The following is a 16,604-nucleotide window of genomic DNA, read 5'->3' on the forward strand; positions in this document are numbered from 1 at the left end:
ATGTCTCCCTCTTCAGTCTCTAGTTTGAGCACTCATGTCTTCCTTTTTAGTCTCTTTTCTTTTTTTTTACCATAGTTGCCACCAACCAAAGAGTTAAGCCTTGTATCCAAGGACTTCAAAGTCCGGGATAGAAATTCACTACCTTCCTTCGACATCACCACCTTGTCAATCAACTTGAAAGCTTTTCCTGAAAACTGAGCTCTTTTAGACACGGCAGAGTTGTCCCTGTCTTTGCCCACTTCTTTCCCTTTCGTGTCCAACACAATGCCAAATTTGGTGGTTTAAAGCCACCTTTTGAGTATGTAATGTTCCGATAGTAGCTCTATTTGTTTTATTCTCAAATAGGACAACATGTGTCGGCAAGGAACTCCCTGAAACTCCATATCTTTACAGCTACATTTAGCATAACTCGACATCGTATCAACCACCATCCTTTTCGTCTTTGTCATCCCCACAACCCTCTTAAGTACTTCGTACAATGCCTCATTCCGATCCTTGACTTCTTCCTTAATAAACAAGTCAAACTCTTCAATTCCTCTACTTGAGACTATTCAAACATAAACCGTGTGTACAATTTGGCGATTTGAGCTTCCATTGGGGTGTGAAGCTGCAATGATTTTCATCATTATGGTCACCAACCACCTCTTTTTGATGTTTTCGTCCAAGGGCTTGATTAAACTAAATGATGAATTTAATCAAAGAGTGTTTTTGATGCACATACTGCTTGAAAAAATGAAAGAGAACTCTCCGCGCATTCACTGCTCAACACTCTGGCAAAAAACATGCATACAAAATTCTGAAACCCAATTTGCATGTCCTCAAGCCACACATTACCAACCAACTTATGTTCTTCTACCAGCACCTTCAACCTTGCCTCAAATTCTTCTTTGCTTTTGATATCCTATACACACTCATGCAAATCCTTGAAAATGCCCTCAACCCAACCTTTGTATTGAACTTGTTAATAATATACCATATGCAGTACCGATGGTTGGTAGTTTGTTGCTAATTGCCTTCACTATCGCTGCATCTTGATCTACAATTATGACTTCAGTGGCTTACTCAGTAGAGCTTTAAGCATTTCTTCAAACAACCACTAAAAGTTCTCGGTTATTTTCATTTTTCAAGAATGCAAAACCCAAAACCGTGGTTTGACCATGGTTATTAACTCCTACAAAGGAGAAACATCATCCCATACACATTGGTGTTGAAAGTGGTGTCAAATACAATCACATCACCAAAATGGTTGTAAGCACATCAAGACTTAGCATCCGCCTAAAAGAACTTGCCAAGTGTTCCGCCTTCGTCACTCCATCTTAAAATAGAATGAATCCCTTTTTCTCTTTCTCATCCTCAAAATGTTCATTCAACCTTTTCACATCATGCCCGATTAGATGAGTTTGCAATTATTGTTTGTCGTTATACATATCCTTGCCTCTGAAACCCGACGATATGATCTAAATAAGTGTAACGCACTTAACATAGGGTGGTTGTTTCCTTTATTGAAAACCATTACAACAAACTTTTCACAACAAATTCCCTTATCCAGAACAACTTTCGCCTTGCAGTCAGTTCTAGCGTCTCTCTTCCTACCTTGACATTTGGGACTAACATCTACCCTCTTCTTGCCTTCTTTGCAATAAATAAATTCTTTCCTTAACCAACTTTCACTATCACTGGACCTTTTACTACTATGTTCCTGAATCCTAAACCTGTTGCAAGTCCATAATTGTTGTAAAATGTATACCATTCATCCAACAACTCAAACTCCATTTTTAATTTCGATTTCAATTCATTGTCTACCATTGGAAAACTAATTCAACCCCTCCCTGCACCAGATTGATCCCATACACCAAAATGATCCCCAACATGTACATCCTCTCTTTCCACCACAATTTTGTCTGTTTCTAATTCATTCCTCATCGAGTTACAATTCTATGTCTTCCTGCTACAAATCTACACAACTTATCACAATCTAGCACAAGTTTTGCACCTATATATATATATATATATATATATATATATATATAATCCAATTTCATAATTTCAACCAAGTCTAGTGGTAACCACCTACCATTATGGATTCAAATCCTAGAATTATAAATACCAAAATGGAATGGAAATGGATATGGATTATAACAGAGGTTTTAGTTTTTTTAGAGACTAACCTTCATAATCTCAGTTTCTTCAGAGCTTCTTGATGAACCACCATTGCCAACTTCAACCCAACCATAACTTCAAGCCTCATCAATTCAAGCCTTCACACCTTTCATCAGCTCCCTCTGTCTGCCTCTCTTTCCTGGCGAAGACAACACTAATCTTTCCCTATCTCGGCAATGAAAACACACCCAGTGGACAAAAAAAAAAAAATTATAGCAATAGTCCTTCAATTTTAACTCAATTGGAGCAATGGTCCCTTAACTAACAATTCATGACCATGGATCCCTTAACTCATCAAAACGTGCAGTTATGGTCCTTTTCGTCAACTCCATTAAAACTTCCGTCAAAATGAGTCATGTGCCATGCGTGAGGCTGAATCAAGAGGCAAATATGGAAAACAAATGATTTTTTTTTTTTAGCAATGATCCCTCAACTTTAACCCAATTGAAGAAATGGTCCCTCAACTTTAACCCAATTGGAGCAATGGTCCCTTGACTTTAACCCAATTGTAGCAACGATCCTCACAACATGACTCAATTTGACGGACTTCTAACGGAATTGACGAAAATGACCATAACTGGATGTTTTGATGAATTAAGGGATCGATGCTCATGGATTTTTAGTTGAGGGACCATTGCTCCAATTGAGTTAAAGTTGAGGGACCATTCTACAATTTCCTCAAAAATTAAACGTACAAGATTACCGTGTCATAGTCATAATGCACCTTCACTCCAGCTGAAATCGATTCCTCACCCTAGCACCCATTCCTAGCTATCCCTCTCTCTCCGAAAAAAAACACACAGTGAACCAAAGAAAATAAAAGGTATATGATTTATCGGGTCCCAATCAATTCATTTGAAACCAAACCCTCCCACCCTTCACCAGCTCCCATTCTTTCTCTCTTTCCCAGTGAAGACAACCTTAATCTTTCCCTGTCTTGGAGATAAAAACACACCCAATAAACCAAAAAAAAAATTAAAGGTATTGTTGTAGGCCTATTTGATTGAACGATATAGGGTTTAAAGAGAGAGAGAGGGGGCCGACAATATTGAGGGAGAGAGAAAGTGATTTAATTGTGAGGTGTGTTTGACTCACCCCATTGTGCCTTTATTTATAGTAGAAGGATAGGTGAAAACCTTTCCCTTTAGGATTACACCATTTAATAGGTAATCTACTCCTAATAGGAATATAAGATACATTCCCATATCTACTAGGATTTACGCAATCACATTCCTATTCTAAATATGACTGCAACACTCCCCCTTAAGTGTGTAAATACTCAACAAACCATCGCATCAGATCTTCAACAAATAAGGTAGAATAGTTAATGAAGTCATCAGCACAACGGGTGATCGCGAGTCTCAAATTTATTTGAAGTACACATTTGTAGTAAAACTCACAAAACCTCACTATGGTAAAACCCAAGGCATGGGAAAAAAACCCATAGACTAAGGAAAAAAGTGAGAAGTATGCATAATGTCTTAAAACAAATGTCAAACAGGACGAAAGTAGTGAACTCAATGGAGTATGAACATCACAGGACGGGTGCCTTATTAAAACCCCATTAGATAGCAAAAACCCAGTGGGAAAAATGCTCATAATCGTAGAAACAAAAGTACATTAAGATCATGTGAGTATGCTTCTAGATACTCCCCCTAAGTTAAACATAACCTCTAAATAAGAGAACTACAAGCGATTCAACTCAGATAATTTACGCATACCAATTCCTTGGATGAGCTTTTGAAAAGTAGACTTGGGCAATGACTTGGTGAAGAGATCAGCCAGGTTGTCCTGGGAATAGATTTTCTTGACTTCAATGTTCTGATACTGCTGTTGCTGGTGTGAGTAAAAGAACTTCGCCGCTATGTGCTTGGTGTTGTCTCCCTTAATGTATCCCTTCTTTAACTCCTCGATACATGCTGCATTGTCTTCAAAGATTGTCGTAGGAAGGTCAACGATTGATGTAAGACCACTAGTGCTTCGAATGTGTCCCATAACTTCTCTTAGCCAAAAGCACTTACGCGTTACTTCATGCAGGGCGAGAATCTCAGCATGGTTCAATGAAGTCACAGCTAGCGTTTCCTTGGTAGACCTCCAAGATATAACGATGTCTCCAATGGTAAAGACATAGTGCCCTATGTGGGTCAGATAGATATCCAGCATCTGCGTAACCAACAAGGCGAGAATCAATCCAAAGACCATAGAGGGTGGCAACACTCGAAGATTTGTGAGTATAGAAGAAGTCCAAATCTGTAGTACCCTTGAGGTAGCCGAAAATGTCTTTAACACCATTCCAGTGCCTGTATGTGGGCACATTGTTGTATCTTGCCAAAAGATTTAATGTCGGGTCTAGTGCATTGAGCCAAGTACAATAAGCCCCAATTGCACTTTGGTAAGGAACTTCGAGTTCCAAAATCTCTTCTTCATCCTCCTTTGGATGGAAGGGACCTCGTTTAGCATCTAGAGTCCGAACGACCATGGGTGTACTCTAAGGCTTTGCTTTATCCTCATTAAAACGACGCATCACCTTTTGGGTGTAGTTCAATTGATGTACTAGGATTCCATTCGAACAATGCTTGATCTCCAAGCTGAGACAGTATTGAGTTTTCACAAGATCCTTCATCTCAAATTCTAATTTCAAGTGTGCAGCAATTTCCTCAAGCTCTGTGGGAGTCCCGATGAGGTTCATGTCATCGACATAAATTGCAACGATTGCAAATCCAGAATGTGACTTCTTTATGAACACGCATAGGCATAATTCGTTGTTCACATAACCCTGACTTGTCAAATATTCACTCAGACGGTTGTACTGCATCTACCCGGATTGTTTCAATCCTTAGAGTGACCTCCTCAACCTAATTGAGAGAGTGTTCCGTGGTCTAGAACTATTTGAACCAGTCAATGGAAGTCCTTCTGGAACTTTCATGTAAATTTTCGTATCTAGATCCTCATAGAGATATACGATTACCACGTCCATAAGCTGCATATTCAGTTTTTCGAAAACTACTAAACTGATTAGGTAGCGGAACGTTATAACGTCCATTACGGGGGAATACCTCCTCATAATCAATCCCAGGACGCTGAGACAAGCCTTGCACTACAAGGCGTGCTTTGTATCGCAATATTTCATTCTTCTCATTACGCTTCCTCACGAAAATGCACTTGTAGCCAAAGGGCTTCATGCATGGTGGTGTAGGAACAATAGGTCCAAACACTTTACGTTTCGCGAGCGAATCGTGTTCGACCTGGATTGCTTGTTTCCAGTTTAACCAGTTGGTTCTATGTCGACATTCATCGATGGAACATGGTTCAATGTCATCGCTAAGCATGATGTTAGTAGCTACTGAGTACGCGAATGCATCATCGACAATCATCTCATTCTTATTCCAAACCTCATCTAATACTGCAGAGTGGACCGAAATCTACCGATTCTCGGGAGGCTGGCATATTTCATTTGAAGCATCATCGTAATCTAGAATAACCTCATGTGTTGGAACAGATAAGTGAGCGATGGTCGGATTCAAACTAGGGTCACTAGTTGGTGCCATCTTCTTCTTCCGGGGTTGAATCCCTTGAATCAAGGGGTCTGCCGCACTTCAAGGTCAGAACAGATGATTGGCTAGCTGCTAATGTACCTTGCCGCATGGAAGGTGTGGCCTCCCCACCTTCGGGGACAGTCCGGCCTTCCCAGGCGGGTTGTGGACGTACGTGGGGTACATCTATCCTTGTAGGTGCATTTGCAGCGGGTATATGTGATCTTGTCACGTTTGCTAGATCATTAAAAGGATCTATAATTCATCACACCTTAGTTTTAGTCTGGGTAGTGCGGGGATCTAAATGAGACATAGAGCATACCATAACAATTCACGGTATTCTACGTGAACGTTAGCATGCTTATCTCCCCCTCCCCCAACGACAGGAAGACTATCTCATCAAAGTGACAATCCATAAAACGTGCAATAAAGAGACCTTATGTCAACGGTTCTAAGTAGCGAACTATTGATAGCAAATCATAACCAACATAGATTCCCATTTTTCTTTGAGGACCCATTTTGGTACGTAACGGTGGCGGCATTGGCACATAAATGGCGCACCCAAACACCCATAAATGCGAGACATCAGGCTCGTTTCCAGTGACCAACTGTAACGGTGAATGTGGTTGAGTAGCGGTGGGCCTCAGGTGGACCAACATAGTTGAGTGCAATATTGCATAGCCCCAGGCAGATACCGGCAGTTTGGTTCTCATAACCAAAGTCTGAGCTATCAATTAAAGGCGCTTTATGAAAGCTTATACCAGGGCATTTTGGGTGTGAACATTGGGTACAACATGTTCCACATCAATCCCTACTGACATGCAATAATCGTCAAAAGTCTGTGACGTAAACTCTCCAATGTTATGCAGTCAAATTAACTTAATCAGATAATCAGGGTGTTGAGCCCTAAGCTTAATGATTTGAGCTAGGAGTTTACCAAATGCGGCGTTGCGTGTGGACAACAGGCAAACATGTGACCATCTTGTCGATGCATCAACTAACACCATAAAGTATCTAAATGGTCCGCAGGTTGGTTGGATAGGTCCATAAATGTCCCCTTGAATCCTCTAAAGAAACTTAGGGGGGTCGTGAATAATCTTTGTATATGAGGGTTGAGTATTCAACTTCCCTAAAGAACATGCTTTGCATGGTGGAAGTCCAACATAGGGATTTAACTTATGCTTGTGTGAAGATTTGAGGATATGGCACATCATGTCACGCCCAGGATGTCCCAAACGGTCATGCCAAAGCAACAAAATGTCCTAGAACTTAGGCATACGACCGGCCACACTGTGGGCTTCTATGCTGCGAATGGTTGTGATGTACAACCCACTCAGCAGACATTCCAACTTCTCATGAATACGCTTCTAGCCATATTCATATAAAGTGATACAAAGAAATTCAGAACCATTATCTTCAGTGATTTCAATATGATATTGATTATCTTGAATATCTTTAAAACTCAGCAACGTTCTTCCAGAACGTGGAGAATAGAGTGTCTCCTTAATGGTCAAGATTGTACCATTGGACAACATGATACGTGCCTTTCCATATCCTTCAATCAGGTTGGATAAGCCTGAGAGATTTGTCAAATGAGCTTTCTTGGGTATTAAGTTAGTAAAATAGTGTTGTTCACACAAGATGGTGTGCGTGGTTGCATTATCTGCCAACACTAACTTCCCCACTAGAGATACCTAGAAATCAATTGATTGAATTGGTCACATGTATAAATATAATTCCATTCATTCAATTAAGCAATTCGAGAAAATAATATCTATTCAAATAACAATTCATAATTCAAAACAAACCAAAACCAAACAAATTATTCCAAATACTTAGAAAAATTGTTCAAAATTAAACCATAAACCTAGAAAAATAGGGGGTAGGGCCGGCCACTCCTAGTGGGTTTGGCCACTAGGGGTAAACACCCTAAAAACATGATCCATAGGAGCTGACGCCTCTTGAAAATCTGATATCTCCATTGATGTAGTCGCATCTTCCGGATGATACATGTGCAAAGTTAGACTCACAACAGGAATGATACTTGGCAATAGCCTCAGGGGAAGCTTAGCATACGCACGACCAATGATCATTTGATCCACAACAATAGGACATGCCCAGTTCAGTAGAAACAGGCTAAACGGGAGCTTTGCCCTTGTTCTTGAAGTTTAGGGCCTTAGGGGTGAGTGGTGGACGCTGCTAGGTCACATTTCTTCCCTTAGGTGCGGCACTCTGTTGACCTTGGACCGATGGTGGGGCTTGCCGCCCATTGCCACGGCTATGACAGTTCTTTTGTTGTTTATGGCTACTAGAATTAATCGCATGCGCTTTAAGCGCAGCGTTCGAGCCAATTTGTCGAGCTTGATGATTCTTCATCAAAAGCTAGTTCTGCTTTTCAACGAGAAGTAAAACAGAGATCAAATCTGAAAACATGGTGAATTTATGTGCCCTATATTGTTGCTACTAGACAATATTAAAGGCATGGAAGGTTGAATATGTCTTCTCTAGGAGATCTAATTCAGTTAGTTCCACTTTGCAAAATTTCAACAGTGAATGGATTCTACAAACTTCAGAGTTGCATTCATTCATAGACTTAAAATCCTAGAAGCGAAGATGTTGCCAGTCGTGTCTTGCTTCAAGCAAGTATATGTCTTTATGGTGATTGAAATGGTCGGCCAGAGCAAGCCAGAGGGTGCGCATGTCTTCCTCAGCAAGATACTTAGTCTGCAGTGCATCATAGATGTGTCTTCGAATGAAGATCATTACAGTAGCCTTATGAGGTTCGTCAACAGGTTTGTCAGGAATAGGTGTCTCGATGGGGGCTTTAATACCCTTTGCAGTTAGATGGAGCTCCACGTCTTGAACCCACTTCAGATAGTTTCTTCTAGAGACTTCTAGAGTGGAGAAATCGAGCTTGTTCAAGTTCGACATGTCCCTAAAACAGAGGAAAAACGTGAGCAGTCATATGGTAAGCCATAGACATATATCGTAGAACATGTAGGTTCTATAGACATGTATTGGTTTAATTTATGCATGAAAACTACAGGTTTCATGTGGTATGTTTTGAATGAAAACTTCAGGTTTCAAAGGCACTAAATTTGAAACTACAGGTTCAATTTAGTTTTTATGAACAATTAATTCATAATGAGAGGTTCCTGCAAGAAACACAGATGCAATATACTAATTTAAATATAGTGGATTTGAGGTTCTTCGGGAACTCAAGTGTGAGAGCTTCGTTACTATGAAAGTTGTCACGGTTTAAAGTGTAAAAGTAAATTATTGAATCGTTAATGTCCAAAAGTGATCTTCAGGTCAATAATTTTGGATTCATTATTAGATTAATGGATTGTTGGTCACTTTTAATTAATTCAATAAATTGGGCCATACAAGGTCGATTGTAGAAGCTAAATAATATTATTGGATAGAAAATATAGCCCCAAAAATATTTGGACTCGGGTTGGGTGCCTTGAGTAAAAGGCAATGCCCAAAAAAGGCCTCGGGAGTGGCCTGCAGGCCACGGGGGAGAAGGGAGAGAAACCCGAACAGCAGCTGGGTTTCAATTTTGGCCTAGGGGAGGGCACAACACAAGGCCCAGCGAAAGCTAGCCTGTGGGTTTGGCACGAGAAGCCCAGTCGCATGGGCTGGCTGCAATGCACAGAATAGGCCGCAGGGACCAAGCCTAGCCTTGTGGGCTAGCATGGAGGACACAGATCATAACACGGGCCAAGGTGCAGGATGTGGGCCTGGGCAACACAAAACCCAGCAACCATAAAGGTTGTTGCATGCAAAGGAAAAACCCAGCCAATCTGGGCTGGTTGAATAACACGAGCCATGGTGCAAACGGGCGAAAGGCTTCAGGCCCATCAAATTGACCCTAGGCAGAGGCCTGGTTTCTGTGTGGACAGTGATGGTGCGGTGGGTGTGCCGCACCATGTCTAATTTCCTCTTTTTTCAAAATCCCTTAGGGTTGAGGAAACCCTATATATGCTTCTAATTTAATTTTATACATTGACTCACATATTCCACATAACAACAATTTAATTGTGCGATGCATGAAACAAATATATCAACACATACAATATATATATATATATATATATATATATATATATATCAGAAGGAAAATATAAACATAGAGGGGTTTATGCGTCATGGGGAATGTTTTCATGCTTCATTGACGTTTCAAATATCTTCTTTTATTTTAAGCGTACCTGATTAGCAAAAAGCAAAAATAAGCCTTTGAATTTGGTTGAAGATAGCCTCCTCCTACGATGCGTCAATTCCTCAACTTCTAGCAAAAGCGTGCTGATAACGTACTGTAAGCTTATTTGATTGAACGATCTAGGGTTTAGGGAGAGAGAAAAGGGGTTGGTAATGTTGAGGGAGAAGAGAGAGTGAATCAATTGTGAGGTGTGTTTGATTCACCCCATTGTGCCTTTATTTGTAGTAGAAGTATAGGTGAAAACCTTTCCTTTTAGGATTACAACATTTAATAGGTAATCTACTCCTAATAGGAATATAAGATACATTCTCATATCTACTAGGATTTACACAATCACATTCCTATTCTAAATATGACTACAACAAGTATAAGATTACCGGTTCCCTGTCACAACACACCTTTAGTCCAACTTAAATCAATTCCTTACCCCAGCTCCCTCTCTCAGCCTTTTTTTCTATCTTCAGTGCGCCAAAATCACTCAACTACCCGCCTCCTTTTTCTCTCTAACCAAAAGATACCAGTGAATAAAAACATTCAAAATTTTATGGTTGCACTAGGTCACAACAACCCGGTTCTACCGTGAGCTAAACAAATCACGACCATCTGATTTTTGCCTGCACGCAAAGTCTATTTCTAAGGTCTGCACCTTACAAAACCCATCATTCATTTACCAATTCAAGTTAGGGCGTTTCTAAGGTGTAAACGAAGTGTGTGGACCATCTCTGCAGATAAGGATCTAACAGCTGAGAAAGGACGAGCTCATAAGTAGAACAAGGTTGGGACTCAGTGCATTTAGAAAATTTTAAATTTTTTTTATTCAATTGGTATTTTTGTTTGAGGGAAGGAAACATGGAGCAAGTAGGAAAGAGGGGTTGCCCGTTGCACGTGTTGAAGAAGGAAAGAAAGGGGAAGAGAGGCAGAGAGAAGGAGCTTGAGTTTGGAACAATTTAGAGGTGAATTAAAGCTAGGTTGCAGCTGTGACCCGGTAATCCCATAACTTTAATTTTTGTTTCATAGTGGGTGTGTTTTTTACGCCGAGGGAATGGTAGATTAAGGTTATCTCCACCAGGAAAGAGGGGCAAGGAGAGGGAGATGTTGAAGGGTGTGTGTGAGCGCTCAATTAATTACGAATTGAAGCTATGCTTGGATGGAGTTGACACGGTTGGTTTATCCACAACCTCAGAAGAAACCTAGATTGTGAAGGTTAGTCTTTGAATAATTCCAGAAACTATGTTATAATGGTGGGTGGTTAGCAGTGGATTTGGTTGAAATCATGAAATTGGATTTTAGATATATATAGCTGTAAAAGTTAGGATGGTTTGTGATAAGTCATGTTGTACTTGTGTAACTTTGTTGCAGGTAGACATTGAAGTATAATTCGATGAGGGATGAGTTACAAGTAAAAGAAATTGTTGTTGAAATAGAGGAAGTAGATGCAGGGGATGAATTAGGTGGAGGGAGGGTTGAATTTGTGGTACCAAGAGTAGACGAAGAGTTGAAACCCAAATTGAGAATTAAGTTTGATTTGTTAGATGAAAGGTATACCTTTTACAACAATTATACACTTCCAGCGAGGTTTAGGATTCAAGATCATAGTAGTAGAAAGTCCATTGATGGTTAATGTTGGTTAAGGAAAGAATTTGTTTGTCGCAAACAAGAGAGGAAGAGGGAGGATGGTAATCCCAAACCTAATAAGAAAGGAAAAGAGGCAGATAGTAGAACTAAGTGCAAGGTGAAACTTGTTGAATAGGGGCAGTGGTTGTGAAAAGTTTATTCTAATGGTTTTCAATGAAGGACTCAACCACCCTATGTTTAGTGTGTCACACTTTCCTAGATCACACTCGAGTTTTGAAGGAAAAGAAGGTGATGATTGAACAATGCGTGGAAGCCAATATTTCTATAAGTAAACAAGTGGTTTTGTTGGAGGTGCAAAGTGGAGGAAATGGAAATATTGGTTGCACCCCCAAGGATATGTATAACACCGAACCGCAACTTTAAGCTCATCTAATTAGGCATGATGCAGAAATGTTGAAAGAGCCTTTTAAGGATGAAAAAGAGAAAAATGATTCGCTTTATTTGAAGATGGTGATTCACGAAGACAGAAGACTTGAGAGTTTCTTTTGCACAGATGCTAAGTCACGACATGGTTATGGCTATTTTGGTGATGTGATTGTGTTTGACGCCACTTTCAATACCAATGTGTACGGGATGATGTTTTCTCCTTTGTTATGAGATAATAACCAAGAGCTTTGAGTGGTTGTTTAAAGAAATGCTTAAGGCTATGCCAGGTGAGCCACCGAAAGTCATAATTATGGATCAAGATGAAGCCATAGCAAAAGCTATTAGCAACAAACTACCAACCACCTTTCATCGGTACTACATATGGCATATTATTAACAAGTTCAATGACAAGGGTTGAGTTGGTTGGAAAATAAAAAGGAAAGTATTTTAGAATTTGATTGAATTAGTGATTTTATATGATTTAATTAAAGTTTTGCTATGATTTGATTTGGTCTAGGTTTCCTTATCTTGTAGACAAAGGATTGTTTTGATTTATTTCCTAGTATTGCTCCTTTGTAATCTTGTAAATACCTTATTATCGAGGAGGATAAAGTATAGCAATAGTATTTGAGAATTGTGAGATTCTAGAGAATTCTAAATTTACCCTAAACCCTTTATTTACAACTTGGTATCAGAGCAAAGTTCGATTCTTGGTTAAATTTTGCTGTTAGCACCTCCATGTGGGTACACAAAGCTAATTTTCTTCATGCATCCACAGGCCATGTGTAACAACCCGTCTTTAACTTTACGATTTTATTAATGTTAAAAGAGTGAATTGAAGAAAATGCCCATAATGGCTAGATTGTTGACTTTCGTTGATCGTCATTTCGTGACGCTTATGAGTTATTATGTTGCTGTATTCTTGATGTACTTGATGGTACAAACACGTAGGCTCAAGCAGAATCAAAATCAAAGTTACAGTTAAAATTTTACGAAACACTGAATATCAAGGGCAAATTGGTAATTTCATGTTAAAGATATTCTGTGTTGTTTGGTGAGCCACGTGGGGCCCACACCCCATTCCTGCCCTGTCCCGTATCCCCTTTTCTCCATACTTCTTGAACTTTCTCTATCATTTCAATCTTTTTTCCTTCTATCATCACTCCTTCTCCTCTTTTGCCACCTCACCCTACTCCCTTCTCTCTCAAACTCACCCTCCTCTCTCTACAGGCACTAAGAAGGTGCAATGGCACCACCACCACCACCACCACTTAACTTGCTGCCACATTCACTTCTCCACTTAGGGAAACACTGGGAATCTGAGGCTACACCTTGGACAATCTGTCTTAGTTTTCGGCCTCCCTCGCTGCAAAGAAATGGTTAGGTCAAGGATCACTAGCCATTTTCCCCAGCACCATGTTTTCTTGCGAACTCTTGTGGCAGCTCAACCATGGTGAGCCCCGAAACCTTAGTTCCTTCTTATTTTGAAGTCTTGTTGCCGTTTATAATCTTACATAGGAGTTTGTGGGACGATCTAATACAGAAAACACATGGAATAACATCCCCAGATTGTTTGGAAAACTCAAATCCATGACCACTAGGCCACTTTCAAATCATTTTTTCGGCCAACACCTACCAAAACTCAGCCTCACTTTGGTATGGATTTGTTCCCTACATTTCTAGCTTCAAGTTGGTCCTTATATCATTGATTTTGGTTGAGATTTGAGTTCATTTGGAGCTCTGAAAGTCAGCCATGCGAGCTGGAAATTTGCAACCTTCGTAAGGAAGGTGAGGACCAGTGTACTTGCCGGCGCTTGGGCACACATAAGGGAGCCACCGTGAGTGGTACATGTTGCCCGTAACTGCCAATGCAACAAGGTCTCTAGTTCAAATCCAAGTGATTCCTTTCCTTTTTCTTCTTTTCGTTATGTTTTATTATTTGTTTATTTTAATTTATTTGTTTTGTTTATGCTTTCCCTTTCTTCTTGTTTATTTATTTTAGGCTTTCGTTTTATCTTTTATCGATTTTCTTTTTGTTATTCAGTTTGTTTTTATTTTCCTCACCTTGAGGACAATATGTGATTTAAGTTTGGGGGTGGGAAATAAGAAATTTTAGGTTTTTAATTTTTGTGTCAAGTTAACAATTTTTATTCTTTTTAAGTTATTATCCATAGAATATTTTAAACGTTACAACAATGGACATGGTGAAAATTAATCCCACAGTAAAGTCTTTTCTATTTATCATTGTTTAGACACTAATTCATGAATTATACTTTGAAATTTGCACATCACATCAACATGGTTTGTGGGGAGTGAGATTGAAACACTTACTTTTAGTCTAAGTGTATTTTAATTTTTGTTCTAAGTAAAGTAAAGTAGTTATTGTTGTAAATAAAGTAATAATTGTTCCACCCAAGGCTTTGCCTAGTAACCGGGCCATTCCTACCTAATCAACAGTCATTCTCGCGTCAAACGGTATAGTCTTGGCATGGGGCAGGGTGATTAGTTGGTTTCGTAGTCTTTTCAGCTCGAGTTAATAAGTCCTTAGGGGTGTTCTAACCCTAATGCCCTAAAGCCTTTATGGTTTGAGAGTCATTGACCTAAAGCTCGCTACATGGGTTGGATAGAAAGCTTAAGGGAACTGACATTGCACAACCACTACTATTCCTAAAAAAAAAAAAAAAAAAAAAGTATATACAAAGTTAGTATGTGTGGAATAAAAATGACGAAAGGTAAGGGTTTTAGTCGAGTCTCCTTAGCTATGTTGGTTCACTTTACACCAAATGAAGTTCATGAATTCTTTTCTAATTGATTCTAAATTGCTTAGACTCTGTGGTGGGATTAGTTGGAACTATTGGAAAGATGTTCCAAATTTTAACATGTTCTATGAATTGCAACTTGAAGATGAAAATTTTGTCTTAGTTGAGTTTTAATAAAGTTTCTAGTTTGTTAGTTTTTATTTTTGGTTTCTAGTTTTGTTTTGCTTGAGGACAAGCAAAAAGCTAAGTTTGGGGATATTTGATGAGTCGATATTTTACTATATATTTTACCCTACTCTTAGTATTAATTTATTTGTTATTTTGGTAGAATTTTCATACTTTGATTTATATTCTTATTGTAGGACATTCGACTTTCTCTAGAGCAAAAGGTGATCAAACGGATGAATTTTGGAGTGATTCCAATTGGAGGACGTTCATGTGCCTTTCAAGATGATTGTGTCAATTCCAGATTTTTCGACATAGCCGTTTGGCCGTGGTGATGAAATTAAGGTCCAGCGCGCAGCTTTCCTATATCGACGTTTCTGGACGTTTTGGGTATTTTGGAGGTCAAAATGACATATTTTGAGGAAGATCCATTTGAGGATTCGTAGGGAACGTCTCCAGCTTTCAAAAGAGACCTTTTGGGACCAAATCGGAGTTGATTTGGTTGGTCAAAAGTGTAATTATCTGAGAAGTCCGAATTTTAGTTCAAAAGGGAAACCTTTTATTTTCTATTTTATTATTTTATTATGTTTTCCAGTTTTATTCTAAGACCTTTTAGGGTTTTATTTTGTAGTAGTGTAAATAAGATATTTAGCCATTAGGGTTAAGGATGAGAAGAGTGGAGGAAACACACGCACTACTTTAGAGGGTTTCTAAAGTTTATTTTCAAGGTGTTTTTTATCTTTGTTCTGGCCGACCCGGAATGTCCACTAGGACTCTAAATTGAGTTGTGCTGGCCGACACCTAGAAGGTGACGAAGCCATAAAGTACGGTGACGTGGAAAATGTGATTAAATTTAAACCTAAAAGTGCCGAAGGACCACAGTGCACTGCGAGGGAGAACGAGCCTGTTTCACACGCAACGACAGAGCATAAGTAAAGTACAGTAGTGTGGGTAAGGATCATACCCTTAGAGGTAGCCCCTTATACTGAGATTCACCATAAATCCTCATCGATACGGTCTTTCAACAGCTAAAACCTGGAGGGGCGCAAAAACAAAGGTGAGTGGGCCTGAAAATAAAGTTTTTAATAAAAACCTTTTTGAAAACATTATAACCCCTCGCCGTAAAACCCGTATAATTTTCCAAAAATAATAATACATACATATATAGCAATCATGCTCGAGAGTAGTGAAAACCAAGTATATGCCACGTCAAGTATCTCAACAATGAAATAAGCAAGCCAGGTGAAATAAATCAATGTAAAATGATATGCCAGCTAGAGTTGCCTAATGTGACTTGTACGACTCTAAACCTGCACACGAGTCGGAACCACCAAATGTGGTCTGTACAATAGGCTGGGTGTAAATAAATACGCTCAAATGCTACTATCACGTGAAGGCTATGAGAAGTATCGCAAGTCACCTATAAGTTGGAACCACCTAATGTGGTCTGTACGACAGGCTGGCACTTGCCTTAAATCCAAGGTGACCATACGGTGCGGGAGGTGAACGACGGCTGGCCCTGACCTCGAGCGAGCACTAACACTGGGGTGTAGGATAATGAGTACCAAATGCATCCAGGCTTAACCATATACATCACAACCACTAACATCATAATGTACGCACTTGTAGCTTACCTGGGCTCCGCAGCATCATGTAATAATAACTACAACAATGCATATATTAAAATAAAACATAAGTATGACATGGCATTTCAATCACATTTCATTTAAAACAATTTCTGGGAAAAGCGTAAAGTATACATAT

The sequence above is a fragment of the Pyrus communis genome, chromosome 1 (genome assembly GCF_041283825.1).
Source record: "Pyrus communis isolate YQ-2024b chromosome 1, ASM4128382v1, whole genome shotgun sequence".
Taxonomy (NCBI): Eukaryota; Viridiplantae; Streptophyta; class Magnoliopsida; order Rosales; family Rosaceae; genus Pyrus; species Pyrus communis.